This window comes from Eleutherodactylus coqui, chromosome 13 (assembly GCF_035609145.1).
Source record: "Eleutherodactylus coqui strain aEleCoq1 chromosome 13, aEleCoq1.hap1, whole genome shotgun sequence".
NCBI classification, from domain to species: domain Eukaryota; kingdom Metazoa; phylum Chordata; class Amphibia; order Anura; family Eleutherodactylidae; genus Eleutherodactylus; species Eleutherodactylus coqui.
Window position 1 is genome coordinate 123,222,804 of NC_089849.1, and position 18,919 is coordinate 123,241,722.

Consider the following 18,919-nt stretch of genomic DNA (forward strand, 5'->3'; position numbering starts at 1 on the left):
CCCAACTATTAGTAAGTAGAATGCAGACCTCTGCTTCAGGGCGCCCCACAGATTATTACCCACGCCTGCCCTGTAACGGGCTTATGCCGTGTTCTCACCACACTTGTGGCGCAGTGCCTCGGTCTCTGGACGGGTCCCCTCACGCCATGATGAACACGGTTGTCGGCTGTTGTGTGATATATGTGGTATAACTCGGAGGGTCACTCAGCGTTGTACTTTATCCAGGCCTCTTTATCTCATTTACAATAAAGGGTAAAGATCAGCCGCACCCCTTTAATTCACAAATCTAAGGATATATTCACACATTGGCGCAGCAGTGAATTAAACCCCTTGTTTCCAATGGGTTCGTTGATATAAGCCCATTTTACCTGAACATTTCATTTGCCAAAATAATATTTTTCTGCACTTTTGCACACGAAATTAACACAAATTGAACTAATTAATTTAATTGTCCATTTAAATAAATGGTAGCATGCCTCCGTGTTACACTGAGTGCTCAAAAAGTACTGTAAAACACCCATCGGTGCGCGCAAATACGCATACGCCTGTGTGAAGCCGGCCTTAGAAGGGCACCTCTGCCTTGTGTTGTGCTCCACTCTATGTTGTAATAGGCGTTTAGTTTGGGAGGTGGACAGTATGGAACGGCCACCATGTTAACTAAATGGAAAGGGGCCGGGGGAGAGCGAGAACTGAAACCTCCTGCAGACGCCCTGCTGTGAGCCAGCGATACTAGCTCCCCTGCAGCAGCACAGGAGCGTGTATTTGCAGGGACGAGTGTCTGGCATCGTTTGCCCGACATTCGTCGTGTCTAAATGGGCCTTAAGATGCTTGGTGAAACCTCAAACAAATCTGCCGTGTGTGTATGTGTATGTATATATATATATATATATATATATATATATATATACATATATATATATACATATATATATATATACACACACACACACACACACACACACACACACACACACACACACACACAGTTCAGATTAGAATGGAATTTGATTACTTAACTAAAGCAACCAGTGTCAGGCTGCTGCTGCCAAGGCCAATTGGGTCATGGGGGGCATCAGGAGAGGTCTAGGGGTATAATAACTGGAATGGGCGGACTGCAACACCCAGAGAGGTTATCAAAACTGACGGTATTTAGTTTTGAATAAAACACGGCTGAGGGTCTACCTAATAACTATGTATAATATACCAGGGGTCAGTAAAAAGATCTCTCCCATCACCTATTATACTCAGGACTGTAACAAGGGGGCGCTCTAATAACTATGTATAATATATCAGAGGTCAGTACAGAGATCTCGCCCATCATCTATTATACCCAGGACTGTACCAAGGGAGCGCTGTAATAACTATGTATAGATATATCAAAGGTCAGTACAGAGATCTCTCCCATCACCTATTATACCCAGGACTGTAACAAGGGGGCGCTCTAATAACTATGTATAAATATATCAGGGGACAGTACAGAGATCTCTCCAATCGTTTATTACACCCAGGACTGTAACAAGGGAGCGCTCTAATAACTATGTATAGATATATCAGGGGTCAGTACAGAGATCTCTCCTATCATCTGTTATACCTGTAGAACAGTAAGAAGGAGGCGCTCTAATAACTATGTATAGATATATCAAAGGTCAGTACAGAGATCTCTCCAATCATCCATTATACCCAGGACTGTAACAAGGGGGCGCTCTAAGAACTATGTATAATATATCAGGGGTCAGTACACAGATCTCTCCCATCATCTTTTATACCCAGGACTGTAACAAGGGAGCGCACTAATAACTAGGTATAGATATATCAGGGGTCAGTACAGAGATCTCGCCCATCATCTATTATACCCAGGACTATAACAAGGAGGCGCTCTAATAACTATGTATAATATACCAGGAGTCAGTACAGAGATCTCTCCCATCACCTATTATACCCAGGACTGTAACAAGGGGGCGCTCTAATAACTATGTATAGATATATCAGGGACAGTACAGAGATCTCTCCAATCCCCCATTATACCCAGGACTGTAACAAGGGGGCGCTCTAATAACTATGTATAGATATATCAGGGGTCAGTACAGAGCTCTCCCATCATCTATTATACCCAGGACAGTAACAAGGGGGCGCTCTAATAACTATGTATAGATATATCAGGGACAGTACAGAGATCTCTCCAATCATCCATTATACCCAGGATTGTAACAAGGGGGCGCTCTAATAACTATGTATAGATATATCAGGGGTCAGTACAGAGATATCTTCCATCATCTATTATACCCAGGACTGTAACGAAGGGGCGCTCTAATTACCATGTACAGATATATCAGGGGTCAGTACAGAGATCTCTCCCATCATCTATTATACTCAGGAGTGTAACAAGGGGGCGCTCTAATAACTATGTATAGATATATCAGGGGTCAGTACAGAGATCTCTTCCATCATCTATTATACCCAGGACTGTAACAAGGGGGCGCTCTAAGAACTATGTATAAATATATATCAGGGGTCAGTATAGAGATCTCTCCCATCATCTTTTATACCCAGGAATGTAACAAGGGGGCGCTCTAATAACAATGTATAGATATATCAAGGGTTAGTACAGAGATCTCTACCATCATCTATTATACCCAGGACTGTAACAAGGGGGCGCTCTAATTATGTATAGATCATCAGGGGTCAGTACAGAGATCTCTTCCATCATCTATTATACCCAAGACTGTAACAAGGGGGCGCTCTAATAACTATGTGTAAATATATCAGGAGACAGTACAGAGATCTCTTCAATCGTTTATTATACCCAGGACTGTAACAAGGGGGCGCTCTAATAGCTATGTATAGATATATCAAGGGTTAGTACAGAGATCTCTACCATCATCTATTATACCCAGGACTGTAACAAGGGGGCATTCTAATAACTATGTATAATATATCAGGGGTCAGTACAGAGATCTTTCCCATCATCTATTATACCCAGGACTGTAACAAGGGGGCGCTCTAATAACTAGGTATAGATATATCAGGGGTCAGTACAGAAATCTCGCCCATCATCTATTATACTCAGGACTGTACCAAGGGGGCGCTCTAATAACTATGTATAATATACCAGGAGTCAGTACAGAGATCTCTCCAATCCCCCATTATACCCAGGACTGTAACAAGGGGGCGCTCTAATAACTATGTATAGATATATCAGGGGTCAGTACAGAGCTCTCCCATCATCTATTATACCCAGGACAGTAACAAGGGGGCGCTCTAATAACTATGTATAGATATATCAGGGACAGTACAGAGATCTCTCCAATCATCCATTATACCCAGGATTGTAACAAGGGGGCGCTCTAATAACTATGTATAGATATATCAGGGGTCAGTACAGAGATATCTTCCATCATCTATTATACCCAGGACTGTAACGAAGGGGCGCTCTAATTACCATGTACAGATATATCAGGGGTCAGTACAGAGATCTCTCCCATCATCTATTATACTCAGGAGTGTAACAAGGGGGCGCTCTAATAACTATGTATAGATATATCAGGGGTCAGTACAGAGATCTCTTCCATCATCTATTATACCCAGGACTGTAACAAGGGGGCGCTCTAAGAACTATGTATAAATATATCAGGGGACAGTACAGAGATCTCTCCAATCGTTTATTATACCCAGGACTGTAACAAGGGATCGCTCTAATAACTATGTATAGATATATCAGGGGTCAGTACAGAGATCTCTTCCATCATCTATTATACCCAAGACTGTAAAAAGGGGGCACTGTAATAACTATGTATAGATATATCAGGGGGCAATACAGAGATCTCTCCCATTATCTATTATACCCAAGACTGTAACAAGAGAGCGCTCTAATAACTATATACAGATATATCAGGGGACAATACAAAGATCTCTACCATCATCTATTATACTCAGGACTGTACCAAGGGGGCGCTCTAATAACTATGTATAGATATATCAGGGTAAGTACAGAGATCTCTCTCATCATCTATTATAGCCAGGACTGTAACAAGGGGGCGCTCTAATAACTATGTATAAATATATATCAGGGGTCAGTATAGAGATCTCTCCCATCATCTTTTATACCCAGGAATGTAACAAGGGGGCGCTCTAATAACAATGTATAGATATATCAAGGGTTAGTACAGAGATCTCTACCATCATCTATTATACCCAGGACTGTAACAAGGGGGCGCTCTAATTATGTATAGATCATCAGGGGTCAGTACAGAGATCTCTTCCATCATCTATTATACCCAAGACTGTAACAAGGGGGCGCTCTAATAACTATGTGTAAATATATCAGGAGACAGTACAGAGATCTCTTCAATCGTTTATTATACCCAGGACTGTAACAAGGGGGCGCTCTAATAGCTATGTATAGATATATCAAGGGTTAGTACAGAGATCTCTACCATCATCTATTATACCCAGGACTGTAACAAGGGGGCATTCTAATAACTATGTATAATATATCAGGGGTCAGTACAGAGATCTTTCCCATCATCTATTATACCCAGGACTGTAACAAGGGGGCGCTCTAATAACTAGGTATAGATATATCAGGGGTCAGTACAGAAATCTCGCCCATCATCTATTATACTCAGGACTGTACCAAGGGGGCGCTCTAATAACTATGTATAATATACCAGGAGTCAGTACAGAGATCTCTCCCATCATCTAGTATACCCAGGACTGTAACAAGGGGGCGCTCTAATAACTAGGTATAGATATATCAGGGGTCAGTACAGAGATCTGCCCCATCATCTAGTATACCCAGGACTGTAACAAGGGGGCGCTCTAATAACTAGGTATAGATATATCAGGGGTCAGTACAGAGATCTGCCCCATCATCTATTATACCCAGGACTGTAACAAGAGGGCGCTCTAATAACTAGGTATAGATATATCAGGGGTCAGTACAGAGATCTCTACCATCATCTATTATACCCAGGACTGTAACAAGGGGGCGTTCTAATAACTATGTATAATATATCAGGGGTCAGTACAGAGATCTCTCCCATCATCTATTATACCCAGGACTGTAACAAGGGGGCGCTCCAATAACTATGTATAAATATATATCAAGGGTCAGTATAGAGATCTCTCCCATCATCTTTTATACCCAGGAATGTAACAAGGGGGCGCTCTAATAACTATGTATAGATCATCAGGGGTCAGTACAGAGATCTCTACCATCATCTATTATACCCAGGACTGTAACAAGGGGGCGTTCTAATAACTATGTATAATATATCAGGGGTCAGTACAGAGATCTCTCCCATCATCTATTATACCCAGGACTGTAACAAGGAGGCGCTCTAATAACTAGGTATAGATATATCAGGGGTCAGTACAGAGATCTGCCCCTTCATCTGTTATACCCAGGACTGTAACAAGGGGGCGCTCTAATAACTAGGTATAGATATATCAGGGGTCAGTACAGAGATCTCTCAAATCATCCATTATGCCCAGGACTGTAACAAGGGGGCGCTCTAATAACTATGTATAATATATCAGGGGTCAGTACAGAGATCTCTCCCATCATCTATTATACCCAGGACTGTAACAAGAAGGCGCTCTAAGAACTATGTATAGATATATCAGGGGTCAGTACAGAGATCTCTCAAATCATCCATTATACCCAGGACTGTAACAAGGGGGCGGTCTAATAACTATGTATAAATATATCAGGGGACAATACAGAGATCTCTCCAATCGTTTATTATACCCAGGACTGTAACAAGGGAGCGCTCTAATAACTATGTATAGATATATCAGGGTACAGTACAGAGATCTGCCCCTTCATCTGTTATACCCAGGACTGTAACAAGGGGGCGCTCTAATAACTATGTATAATATATGAGGGGTCAGTACAGAGATCTTTCCCATCATCTATTATACCCAGGACTGTAACAAGGGGACGCTCTAATAACTAGATATAGATATATCAGGGGTCAGTACAGAGATCTCTCAAATCATCCATTATACCCAGGACTGTAACAAGGGGGCGCTCTAATAACTATGTATAATATATCAGGGGTCAGTACAGAGATCTCTCCCATCATCTATTATACCCTGGACTGTAACAAGAAGGCGCTCTAATAACTATGTATAGATATATCAGGGGTCAGTACAGAGATCTCTTCCATCATCTATTATACCCAGGACTGTAACAAGGGGGCGGTCTAATAACTATGTATAAATATATCAGGGGACAGTACAGAGATCTCTTCCATCATCTATTACACCCAAGACTGTAAAAAGGGGGCACTGTAATACCTATGTATAGATATATCAGGGGGCAGTACAGAGATCTCTCCCATTATCTATTACACCCAATACTGTAACAAGAGAGCGCTCTAATAACTATATACAGATATATGAGGGGTCAGTACAGAGATCTCTCCCATCATCTATTGTACCCAGGACTGTAACAAGGGGGCGCTCTAATAACTATGTATAGATATATCAGGGGTCAGTACAGAGATCTCTCCTATCATCTGTTATACCTGTAGAACAGTAAGAAGGAGGCGCTCTAATAACTATGTATAGATATATCAAGAGTCAGTACAGAGATCTCTCCCATCATCTTTTATACCCAGGACTGTAACAAAGGGGCGCTCTAATTACTATGTACAGATATATCAGGGGTCAGTACAGAGATCTCTCCCATCATCTTTTATCCCCAGGACTGTAACAAAGGGGCGCTCTAATTACTATGTACAGATATATCAGGGGTCAGTACAGAGATCTCTTCCATCATCTATTATACCCAAGACTGTAACAAGGGGGCGCTTTAATAACTATGTGTAAATATATCAGGAGACAGTACAGAGATCTCTTCAATCGTTTATTATACCCAGGACTGTAACAAGGGGGCGCTCTAATAGCTATGTATAGATATATCAAGGGTTAGTACAGAGATCTCTTTCATCATCTATTATACCCAGGACTGTAATAAGGGGGCACCGTAATAACTATGTATAGCCGTGATGGCGAACCTATGACACGCGTGTCAGCACTGACACACGTAGCCATAGTCGTGACACGCGGCCGCTCCCCCGTTAATGAATACTGGCAGGGGCCGTGACTCCCCTGCCGGTATTCATTAACCAGCACTACTAGCAGCGCTGATCCCGGCGCACACTGTGATGTCAGTGTGCACCAGGATCCTCCTCCCCCCGTCCCCCGACGTCTCCTACCTGTTGGTTCCTCGGGAGCGTACGGGGGAGAAGGCGTCCTGCAACACAGACTTCACAGTGTGCGCAGGAGATCATCGCTGCTGGAGGGCGCCGGGCACAGGAGGAACAGAGCATCCAAGCATCCACAAGGTAAGTACATGGGTCGGGGGGGGGGGCGTCCACTGTGAGGGGGCAGTCACCGCTGGGGGTCCGCTGTGGAGGGGCAGTCACCTGTGGAGTGCATTCACAGCTCTGGGGCCGCTGTGGGGGGCAGAAAATGCTGGGGGCCTCTGTGGGGGGCAAGTAATGCTGGGGGCCGCTGTGGGTGGCGCTGTCGCTGTTGGGGGGCCGCTGTGGGGGGGGAGTCACCTGTGGGGGGCATTCACCGCTGAGGGGACTCTGTGAGGGGGCAGTCACCACTGGGGGGCCGCTGTGGGGGGCAGTCACCGCTGTGGGGCCGCTGTGGGGGATCAGTTAATGCTGGGGGCCTGTGTGGGGGGCAAGTAATGCTGGGGGGCTGCTGTGGGGTGCGCTGTCGCTGCTGGGGGGCCGCTGTGGGGTGCACTGTCGCTGCGGGGGGCCGCTGTCGCTGCTGGGGGCTCATCATTACTGAGATAAGTGAGGGGGAATCAGCGGGAGTTGATGGCCTGTGCTATGGGTGTTTTGGGTTTATTAAATACAGTTATACATAACAAATATGTATAATTGTAATTTAAACTATAAATATCGCGAATTTATGGATTTTTTTCTCGAAGTGACACACCACTGAGTTATGCTCGGTTTTTTGGCGAATTTTGACACACTGAACTCAAAAGGTTGCCCATCACTGATGTATAGATATATCAGGGGGCAATACAGAGATCTCTCCCATTATCTATTATACCCAAGAGTGTAACAAGAGAGCGCTCTAATAACTATATACAGATATATCAGGGGACAATACAGAGATCTCTCTCATCATCTATTATACTCAGGACTGTACCAAGGGGGCGCTCTAATAACTATGTATAGATATATATCAAGGGTCAGTATAGAGACCTCTCCCATCATCTATTATACTCAGGACTGTACCAAGGGGGCGCTCTAATAACTATGTATAAATATATATCAAGGGTCAGTACAGAGATCTCTCCCATCATCTAGTATACCCAGGACTGTAACAAGGGGGCGCTCTAATAACTAGGTATAGATATATCAGGGGTCAGTACAAAGATCTGCCCCATCATCTATTATACCCAGGACTGTAACAAGGGGGCGCTCTAATAACTATGTATAAATATATATCAAGGGTCAGTATAGAGATCTCTCCCATCATCTTTTATACCCAGGAATGTAACAAGGGGGCGCTCTAATAACTATGTATAGATATATCAGGGGTCAGTACAGAGATCTCTCCCATCATCTATTATACCCAGGACTGTAACAAGGGGAGACTCTAATAACTATGTATAATATATCAGGGGTCAGTACAGAGATCTCTTCCATCATCTATTATACCCAAGACTGTAAAAAGGGGGCACTGTAATAACTATGTATAGATATATCAGGGGTCAGTACAGAGATCTCTCCCATTATCTATTACACCCAAGACTGTAACAAGAGAGCGCTCTAATGACTATATACAGATATATCAGGGGACAATACAGAGATCTCTACCATCATCTATTATACTCAGGACTGTACCAAGGGGGCGTTCTAATAACTAGGTATATCAGGGTTCAGTACAGAGATCTCTCCCATCATCTATTATACCCAGGACTGTAACAAGGGGGTGCTCTAATAACTATGTATAGATATATCAGGAGTCAGTACAGAGATCTCTCCCATCATCTATTATACCCAGGACTGTAACAAGGGGGCGCTCCAATAACTATGTATAAATATATATCAAGGGTCAGTATAGAGATATCTTCCATCATCTATTATACCCAGGACTGTAACAAGGGGGCGCTCTAACAACTACGTATAGATATATCGACCACAGTGTAGCCTGCGACCTGCTTACCATACGGAAGTGCGGCTGCACTATACATTACACACAGCTCCGCATTTGGTCTCACAGGGGGCGCTCACGGCCATGGTGTGCACATCAGGGGACGCATATTAGCCTTTTTCTCTCAAGCTCGGCCCGAACAACCAATCAGGTTGAATCACACAACCCAAACAACCAATCAGGATGCTGGAAGGGGGATGGATATCCGAGTAGCCCTCAGGGAGAAACATGTCCGTGTAAAGCGGACGGAACATTTAGTGGGCAACAGAGGGCGCTGTGCTCCTCACTTGTGTATTCTACACTGACACCTAGCGGTGGGACTCGTCACTGGTCCGCTTACACCGACCCCTAGGGGTGGGACTCTTCATCTCCTCGGCAGCTCCCGTCATTCCCCCCCCCCCCCCTCCGGCATATTCTGGTTTCTTCTGTCCACCTAGGAGTCATCACACCAGCCATGACATACATCAAGCCCCGCCTTCTTGATAACATGATACTGACATCATCAAAGGTCTTTCAGCCGCTAGTCTCAGGTTTGTTGTGGAATATAGTAATATGCCTCGTGTCTTGTGTCTGCTTGATACTAGAATGCAGAGAGGAGCTCCTCCCCCTGAGCTTCCAGACCTTTTTACAGGCTGCTACAGAGTCATGTGACCAGAGAATGTCACCTGACGTCAGACCTCCTTTCAGCAGCTCCACTCTAGTCTGTTTACCTGTCATTAGAGGAGGCTGCCATATTGCTCCCCTCTTGGCTGGTCCTTGGTGGGTATCCATGGGTGTATGCACTGTACTGTGCTTAAAGGGCACCAGCCGGCTTCTCCTGTTGGTCGCCCAGTAGTCCTCTGGCTCCAGGACCCTCCCCCGGTAGGAGCGCGGTCAGGTGACTCTTCGTTGCGTCTCGTTCACACCACTAAGTTCCACGGAAGAAAAGCTTTCGCTTTCTGACGTGCAGGTGAATTACTGACGTGGATTCACCATGAAGGAGCGCAGCCGCGTGACAACACACAGACCGAGGACATGAAGGCCATGGTTGTGCCGCCTCACTGCCCCCTTCAGGCTGTTGTACAGATTACACCTCTATCGCTCCCTGTGGATATAGTATTCTGGTCCAGACCCATAATAATAGGGTCTACAGTCAGTGCAGGGGGTGCAGGAACCACTGGGGGTCCGCTCAGCTCTCTGTGTCTCCTCCCCTCTATGGTCGGTACAGGGGGTGCTGGAACCACTGGGGGTCCGCTCAGCTCTCTGTGTCTCCTCTCTATGGTCGGTACAGGGGGTGCTGGAACCACCGGGGGTCCGCTCAGCTCTCCGTGTCTCCTCCTCTCTATGGTCGGTACAGGGGGTGCTGGAACCACCGGGGGTCCGCTCAGCTCTCCGTGTCTCCTCCTCTCTATGGTCGGTACAGGGGGTGCTGGAACCACTGGGGGTCCGCTCAGCTCTCTGTGTCTCCTCCTCTCTATGGTCGGTACAGGGGGTGCTGGAACCACCAGGGGTCCGCTCAGCTCTCTGTGTCTCCTCCTCTCTATAGTCGGTACAGGGGGTGCTGGAACCACTGGGGGTCCGCTCAGCTCTCTGTGTCTCCTCCTCTCTATGGTCGGTACAGGGGGTGCTGGAACCACTGGGGGTCCGCTCAGCTCTCAGCGTCTCCTCCCCTCTATGGTCGGTACAGGGGATGCTGGAACCACCGGGGGTCCGCTCAGCTCTCTGTGTCTCCTCCTCTCTATGGTCGGTGCAGGGGGTGCTGGAACCACTGGGGTCCGCTCAGCTCTCTGTGTCTCCTCTCTATGGTCGGTGCAGGGGGTGCTGGAACCACTGGGGGTCCGCTCAGCTCTCTGTGTCTCCTCCCCTCTATGGTCGGTACAGGGGATGCTGGAACCACCAAGGGTCCGCTCAGCTCTCTGTGTCTCCTCCTCTCTATGGTCGGTGCAGGGGGTGCTGGAACCACAGGGGGTCCGCTCAGCTCTGTGTCTCCTCCTCTCTATGGTCGGTACAGGGGGTGCTGGAACCACTGGGGGTCCGCTCAGCTCTCTGTGTCTCCTCCTCTCTATGGTCGGTGCAGGGGGTGCTGGAACCACCGGGGGTCCGCTCAGCTCTTTGTGTCTCCTCCTCTCTATAGTCGGTACAGGGGGTGCTGGAACCACTGGGGGTCCGCTCAGCTCTCTGTGTCTCCTCCTCCCTATGGTCGGTACAGGGGGTGCTGGAACCACTGGGGGTCCGCTCAGCTCTCTGTGTCTCCTCCTCTCTATGGTCGGTGCAGGGGGTGCTGGAACCACCGGGGGTCCGCTCAGCTCTCTGTGTCTCCTCCTCTCTATAGTCGGTACAGGGGGTGCTGGAACCACTGGGGGTCCGCTCAGCTCTCTGTGTCTCCTCTCTATGGTCGGTACAGGGGGTGCAGGAACCACCGGGGGTCCGCTCAGCTCTCCGTGTCTCCTCCTCTCTATGGTCGGTACAGGGGGTGCTGGAACCACTGGGGGTCCGCTCAGCTCTCTGTGTCTCCTCCTCTCTATGGTCGGTACAGGGGGTGCAGGAACCACCGGGGGTCCGCTCAGCTCTCCGTGTCTCCTCCTCTCTATGGTCGGTACAGGGGGTGCTGGAACCACTGGGGGTCCGCTCAGCTCTCTGTGTCTCCTCCTCTCTATGGTCGGTACAGGGGGTGCTGGAAGCACTGGGGGTCCGCTCAGCTCTCTGTCTCCTCCTCTCTATGGTCGGTACAGGGGGTGCTGGAAGCACTGGGGGTCTGCTCAGCTCTCTGTGTCTCCTCCTCTCTATGGTCAGTGCAGGGGGTGCTGGAACCACTGGGGGTCCGCTCAGCTCTCAGCGTCTCCTCCCCTCTATGGTCGGTACAGGGGATGCTGGAACCACCGGGGGTCCGCTCAGCTCTCTGTGTCTCCTCCTCTCTATGGTCGGTACAGGGGGTGCTGGAAGCACTGGGGGGCTGCTCAGCTCTCTGTGTCTCCTCCTCTCTATGGTCAGTGCAGGGGGTGCTAGAACCACTGGGGGGCTGCTCAGCTCTCTGTGTCTCCTCCTCCTTATGGTCGGTACAGGGGGTGCTGGAACCACTGGGGGTCCGCTCAGCTCTCTGTGTCTCCTCCTCTCTATGGTCAGTGCAGGGGGTGCTGGAACCACTGGGGGTCCGCTCAGCTCTCAGCGTCTCCTCCCCTCTATGGTCGGTACAGGGGATGCTGGAACCACCGGGGGTCCGCTCAGCTCTCTGTGTCTCCTCCTCTCTATGGTCGGTACAGGGGGTGCTGGAAGCACTGGGGGTCCGCTCAGCTCTCTGTGTCTCCTCCTCTCTATGGTCGGTGCAGGGGGTGCTGGAAGCACTGGGGGTCTGCTCAGCTCTCTGTGTCTCCTCCTCTCTATGGTCGGTGCAGGGGGTGCTGGAACCACTGGGGGTCCGCTCAGCTCTCTGTGTCTCCTCCTCTCTATGGTCGGTACAGGGGGTGCTGGAACCACTGGGGGTCCGCTCAGCTCTCTGTGTCTCCTCCTCTCTATGGTTGGTACAGTCTATGTACCCAAAAGTGGCACCGATAAAAACCACAGTTCGGCACACAAAAAACAAGCCCTTATACGGCTGCGTCGACGGAAAAGTAAAAAAAGTTATGGCTTTTTAAAAATGGAGATGAAAATCCGCCAAAAATCGTTGCGACCTCAAGCCCGAAATAGGCCATGTCCTTAAGGGGTTAAAGCCACTCAGTCACCTACTTGTAGCTGTATAAGCTAAGCTCATGGGCTGACAGTAGGTGACCCACTGAGTCTGGGGATGGAAGTGTTATACTTACCTTCCCCATCATTCCCTGCTGTCAGCGCTGGAAGTGGGGCTGTTAAGTAGTCCGCCCATCCTAAGATAAGTATAACCTACATCCCCGCACTTAGCAGATCACTTACATTAACCCTTTCCAATCCTCTTTCTGATGACTGAAGACATTATAATTTAAGGCTGTACAGCTCCGATGTTGCAAGATGCCCGTCTGGGTTCTCTTACTGTAGATTGCCAGCCTCTCTGCTATCAGAGCCTATCCATTGTGTCACCTCATGCAGTACTGGCTTTAGCCAGCAGATAGCGCTGCTGTATAACGGCAGAAAAAGAGTAAGCCCCTTAAGAAAACCAGGATACAAAGTGGATTGGAAAGGGTTAAGCTTAACTAATAAGGCTAGAAGCAGAACTCTGCTCAAAACATTTAGGCTTGACTTTGGTTAAGTGTCAGAATCCCACCCAAGTTCAAAAGATCCCATCAAAATTGGTAGCCTCGGCTCATGTCTCGGGGGTTGTCTGTTTGTGGGGGAGTACATTGCCCCTGTAGCTGTTGGCTTGTTATCTGTCTTTACAGTTCTGCCAGTATACATACATACATACATACATACTAGTTTTTGCTTCTTGGTGCCCTAAAGAGCAGAGGAGATAATGGCAGCGAGCGCGGCACCACGGTTGGGCAGGAGAGGTGCCCGGGATGAACTGCTGGAAGCAGAAAAACTATTGCAGCTCACTCTTACTTTGAGCATTGGGAGTATTACATTTCTGGGGCACAACGTGAGCATTATTACAGTGCGGGGACACGGATGGGAATTATTACTATGGGGGGCATAAAGAAGTGATATTACAGTGGGGGGGGGGGGCTCAAAGGAGGCACTATTTCTTGTGATTAATATGAGGAATTATTACTGTGTGCCAGTATTGTGGGGAGCAATGGGGGTAACAACAGGATGGAGAGAGTATGCAGAACTGGGTCGTAGCTTTAAAGGGGTTCTGACATAAAAAAAAAAATTTACTCACCTTGCCTGGCCAGGACCGATCGCCAGGCATGTCCCCTCCAGCCGGCATCTTTTTCTGTGGCTTGTAGAAGCAGAGCAGGCGCGGTCAAAATGACCGCTTCCTGCTCTGCTCCGTCCGTCCGTCAGCCACTTCCAGGTCGTCATCCCGACGGCCCCATTACATATGGAGTATACCAAATTATACGTGGCTTTAGGGTGAGACCACTGCCTGGAGGACTTTTCGTCCATAGCCTAGGTCTTTGTCCGACTGGACGTTAACCCTATAGTGTCTGATTAATGTATGTATACTAGACCAGGTGGCTGCTTTGCAAATTTGCTCGGCAGACGCCTGGCCTTTTTCTACCCAAGAGGAGGAGAGAGAGCGTGTGGAGTGGGCTCTAATTTTCCCCGGGGGATCGAGGCCCCTGGCTTTATATGTCTCTTGGATGGCAGTCTTGATCCATCTCGCAATGGTGCCCTTAGATGCCGTCTTTCCTTTTGCCGGCCCCTGAAATTGGATAAAGAGGTTGTTATTTTTACGGAAAGAGTGGGTAGCCTCTAGATACGCTAGAACGGCTCTCCTAACATCTAGGCTGTGACATTCTCGTTCTCTATCATTGCGGGGATTTTGACAGAAGGAGGGCAGAGTGATCGTCTGCTCCCTATGGAACTTCGACACTACCTTCGGTAGGAAGGCTGGGTCCAGTTTAAAAGTAATTCTGTTATCTTGTATTACCATGTATGGTTCAATACAGTATAAAGCTTGTAGTTCTACTCTCCGGGCCGAAGTTATAGCGACTAAAAGGGTAACTTTTAGTGTGAGTAATCTTAGGGGGAGTTGGGAGAGGGGTTCAAAGGGGGGGTTGGCAAAAACTATTCAAGACTAGGTTTAAGTCCCAGGTAGGGAAAGTTTCCCTAATAAAAGGGCGAAGCCTATCAGCCCCTTTGAGGAATCTACGCACCCAGCGGTGTTCTGCCAAAGGAAAGTCTAGGTAAGACCCCAGTGCTGCTGTATGAACTTTAAGGGTTCTTGGGCTAAGGCTTTTCTCTAGGCCTGCCTGCAAAAATTCCAGGATTGCGGGTATGTCGATCTCTGGAATTTTGCTTGGATCTATTTTGCAGAAGTCTGCGAACTTCCTCCATATCCTATCATAGATGGCTGTAGTGATAGGTTTACGGCTCTTTGTCAGGGTGGTAATTACTTTATGGGAAAGTCCCTTCCATCGCAGTATCATGCTTTCGGCATCCATGCCGCTAGTTTCAATTTTCCGACTCCCGGGTATGTTAGCAGGCCCTGGAGAAGGAGATCTTCCACGGCCGGTAGTAGAAGTGGACCCTGAATAGTCAGGGCTTTTAGTAAGGGATACCAGGGCCTTTTGTCCCACATGGGGGCAACTAGGATGACTCACCTCCGGCTGGTCTGGATTTTCCTGAGGGTGTGGGGGAATCAGTGGGAAAGTCGTAGGCTAGGCCCATGTCCCAGCTTTGGGACAGGGCATCTACTCCGCACGGGTTGTCTCCTGGATTTAGCGAGTAAAAGTCCCGGCACTTTGTATTTCCCCTCGTGGCGAACAGGTCTATCTGCGGTTCTCCCCACTGGCAGATTAGTTGGTCGAAGACTTGCTGGTTCAGCCCCCATTCTCCCGGAAGGACGCTCTGTCTGCTCAGGAAGTCGGCAACGACGTTTGTGGACCCTTTTAGATGGATCGCTGAGAGGGACAGCACGTTGGACTCCGCCCAGCGGAGTATCTTTGCCGCCAGTTGTTGAAGGTGTGGGTGTCGCGTTCCCCCCTGGTGACGAACAAACGACAGAGCTGTCATATATTATCAGTCAGAATTTTAACATGCCTTCCTCTTAAAAGGGGTTCTGCTGCCTGAAGGGTCTCCCAGATTGCTCTTAATTCTCTATAATTTGATGAGCACTTTGCTACTTGGGAGTCCCAGGTTCCCTGTAGATTTAGGTCGGCTACTTGCGCTCCCCATCCTGTTTTGCTGGCATCTGTTGTGACAGGTACAGCGGGTTCTCGCGACCAGGTGGTACCTTTGCTTAGGTTCCTCTGTGAGGTCCACCAGAGTAGGGACTCTTTGACTTGGATGGACAGGCTCACCTTCTTATCCAGGGAGGTCTGCCGTTTGTCCCACCTGGCAAGGATGAACCCTTGTAGTTGCCAAGTATGGGCTTGTGCCTATGGTACTATCTGTATGCAGGCTGTTAGAATACCGAGCACCTTCATTGTTTCTCTGATAGATACCGTAGTAGCCTGACAGAGGGAGGTTACTGCTTGGATAAGGTCTTCCTTCCTAGATGATGGAAGTCGAGATTCCTGGATGTGGGAGTCTAATAATACACCCAGGTATACCTTCTGTGTACCTGGGTTCAGGTCGGACTTCTGTTCGTTGACTATTCACCCTAAATTGTTTAGGGTAGACAGGACAATGGATAGGTCTGCGCGTATGGCCTTTTCCGTTCTTGACACCAACAAGAAATCATCCAGATATGGAAAAATAAGGATTTGGTTCCGTCTGAAATAGGCTACCATCTCTATTATTATTTTTGTGAAAACCCGAGGAGCGGTCAAGATTCCAAACGGTAGGGCCGTAAACTGATAGTGGTGAATTTCGTCACCCTCCCGCAGGGCGAATCTCAAGTATTTGTGATGGACTGCAGCTATTGGGACGTGGTAGTATGAGTCTTTGAGATCTATAGTGCACATTACACTATCAGGGTCTATTAGTGAGATGATAGACCTCACCGTTTCCATCTTAAATTTTTTATATGAAATAAACTTATTTAGGGCCCTGAGATTAAAGATACTCCTAATAGAACCGTTTGGTTTTTTTTATTAGAAACAGGGGGGGGGGGGGGAATAGAATTCCTCACCCCTTTCATGATCAGGGACCTGTGCAATGACCCCTAAGTCCTTGAGTTCCTGTACGCCTTTTATGAGGTTCCCTTGTTCTTGTAGGGACCCAGGGGAGGTTATGAGGAATCTCCTAGGGGGTAGAGAGTGGAATTCAATTCGGTACCCTGCTTCAATTATTTGGAGTACCCAGGGGTTAGATGTTATCCCCTGCCACTGACTTAGATAGCCCGCTAATCTACCCCCTGTTTGTTCAGGGGAGGGTTGAGCTTCCTTACCCCGACCTCCCTTGGGGTACGACCATCTTCCAGTCTTCCCTTTCCCTTTGACTTGAGGAGGTGGCTGCCGTGTCCTTCTCGGAAAGGATGGTTTTCTGTAAGGCTGTCTATCGAGAAGGGTCTTGCTCTTGTTGCCGACTTTCTCCAGGATCTTGTCCAAGACGGGCCCAAACATGTATTCCCCTTGGAATGGGATGGCGCAGAGTTTGTTTTTTGATGTTACGTCTGCGGCCCATGTCTTTAGCCATAATGCCCTTCTTGCTGTATTGCTAAGGACCCCGGTTTTTGCGCCATATCTCACGGTCTCCGCTGATGCGCCGGCCAGAAAAGCGGTAGCCATTTTTAGGAGGGGAAGACAACTGGCTAACTTCTCTCTAGGGGCCCGATCTTTAATGGAGGTTTCCAGTCTGTTTAGCTATAGGACCATGGATCTGGCCACAGAAGTTGATGCTATGCTGGCCTCGACGGTAAAGGATGTTGCTTCCCAGGCCTTCCTCATCAATCCGTCGATCTTTTTATCCATTGGATCAGAGAGTTGCGAGGCGTTTTCAAAAGGGCAAGAGGGTTTTCTTGGCTACCTTTGCGATTTGTATATCGACCTTTGGGGGTCTCTCTGTATAGGCGGACGTTCTCAGGAGAAAACGCCTCTTCTCAGGCTCCTGCCATTCATCTGCAATCACCTGTTGCAGGGTCTGGTTGACCGGGAACATGGTCTTTCTCCTTGACCAGAGGCCGCCAAACATTTCGTCCTGGATTGTCCTGGGCTGGTGATCCTCTTCTATCTGCATTGTCTCCCTCACTGCCTTGATGAGGTCTGCAATGTTGTTTGAGGAGAAATAGTATTTTTTCTCATCCTCTATTAGTACTTGCGGGTCCTCTAGTTCTCCTTCTGACAGGAGTTCCAGGGATTCACTGGAAATTGAGCTCGCCGATTCGGTTTGTCTTGGTCTTTTAGGGACCCGTGATGGACCTGGCTGAGCCTGGGGGAAGGACGCCATGGAGGCCTGTAATTCTTCCCTGATCATACAGTGGATGTCAGATTTAAACGCCGCTTTTTCCTCTGCTAATATTTTTCCTGCGCATTCCTCGCATAGGGGCTTTTTATAATTTTCCTCGAGCTTTTTGCTGCAGAGGACACATTTTTTAGACTTTTTTCTGGGGTCCGTCTTAGTCTTCATACCTTCCTTATCCATCTAACCCATACAAAAAAATGGGGGAGAGAAAAAGGGGAACATATATGCATCCGATCCAGTACAAGTGGCAATTTGCGCATTCCATTTTTTGACATATAGCCTAGTCACGGTTTGTAGGGTCTCTGTTTCTCCCTCTCGTGCTGAGCTGTCACGAGTAGACATGCTTTTTGGCACTTCTGGCAGTCAGCAGGATACCTCCATGGAGCAGAGCCTGCTTATATAGGGAGAATTTTCAAATTTGGCGCCATTTCCGGGTTCCCTGCCGGTAGCCACGCCCCCCTACGTTGAACGCGTGACGTCACCACGCCGGATGAAGTCACCGCTATGCGCGCTGAGGATCCAGGAGCTTCAGGGAACACCTGAACATGCGGACCGTGCGAGGGAGACCCACGCTGCTGAGGCGACTTACGGCTCCTTCGGCGGCGCAGGTCGGGGATGCAGGGACTACAGCAGTATGCAGCCCCGACCTCTACCCTCCACGGGGATCGCACAGCGTGCGGTAAGTTTTTTCTCCGAAGATTCGCATGGAGTTCTCTGATTCATCTGGCCACCGTAGGGACAGGAAGACACTAAAGCATGGTGGAAAGGGAGGTGCTTTAAACTCTCCTCCTGTCCCTACTGAGGTCAGAGGGTAACCTCCATA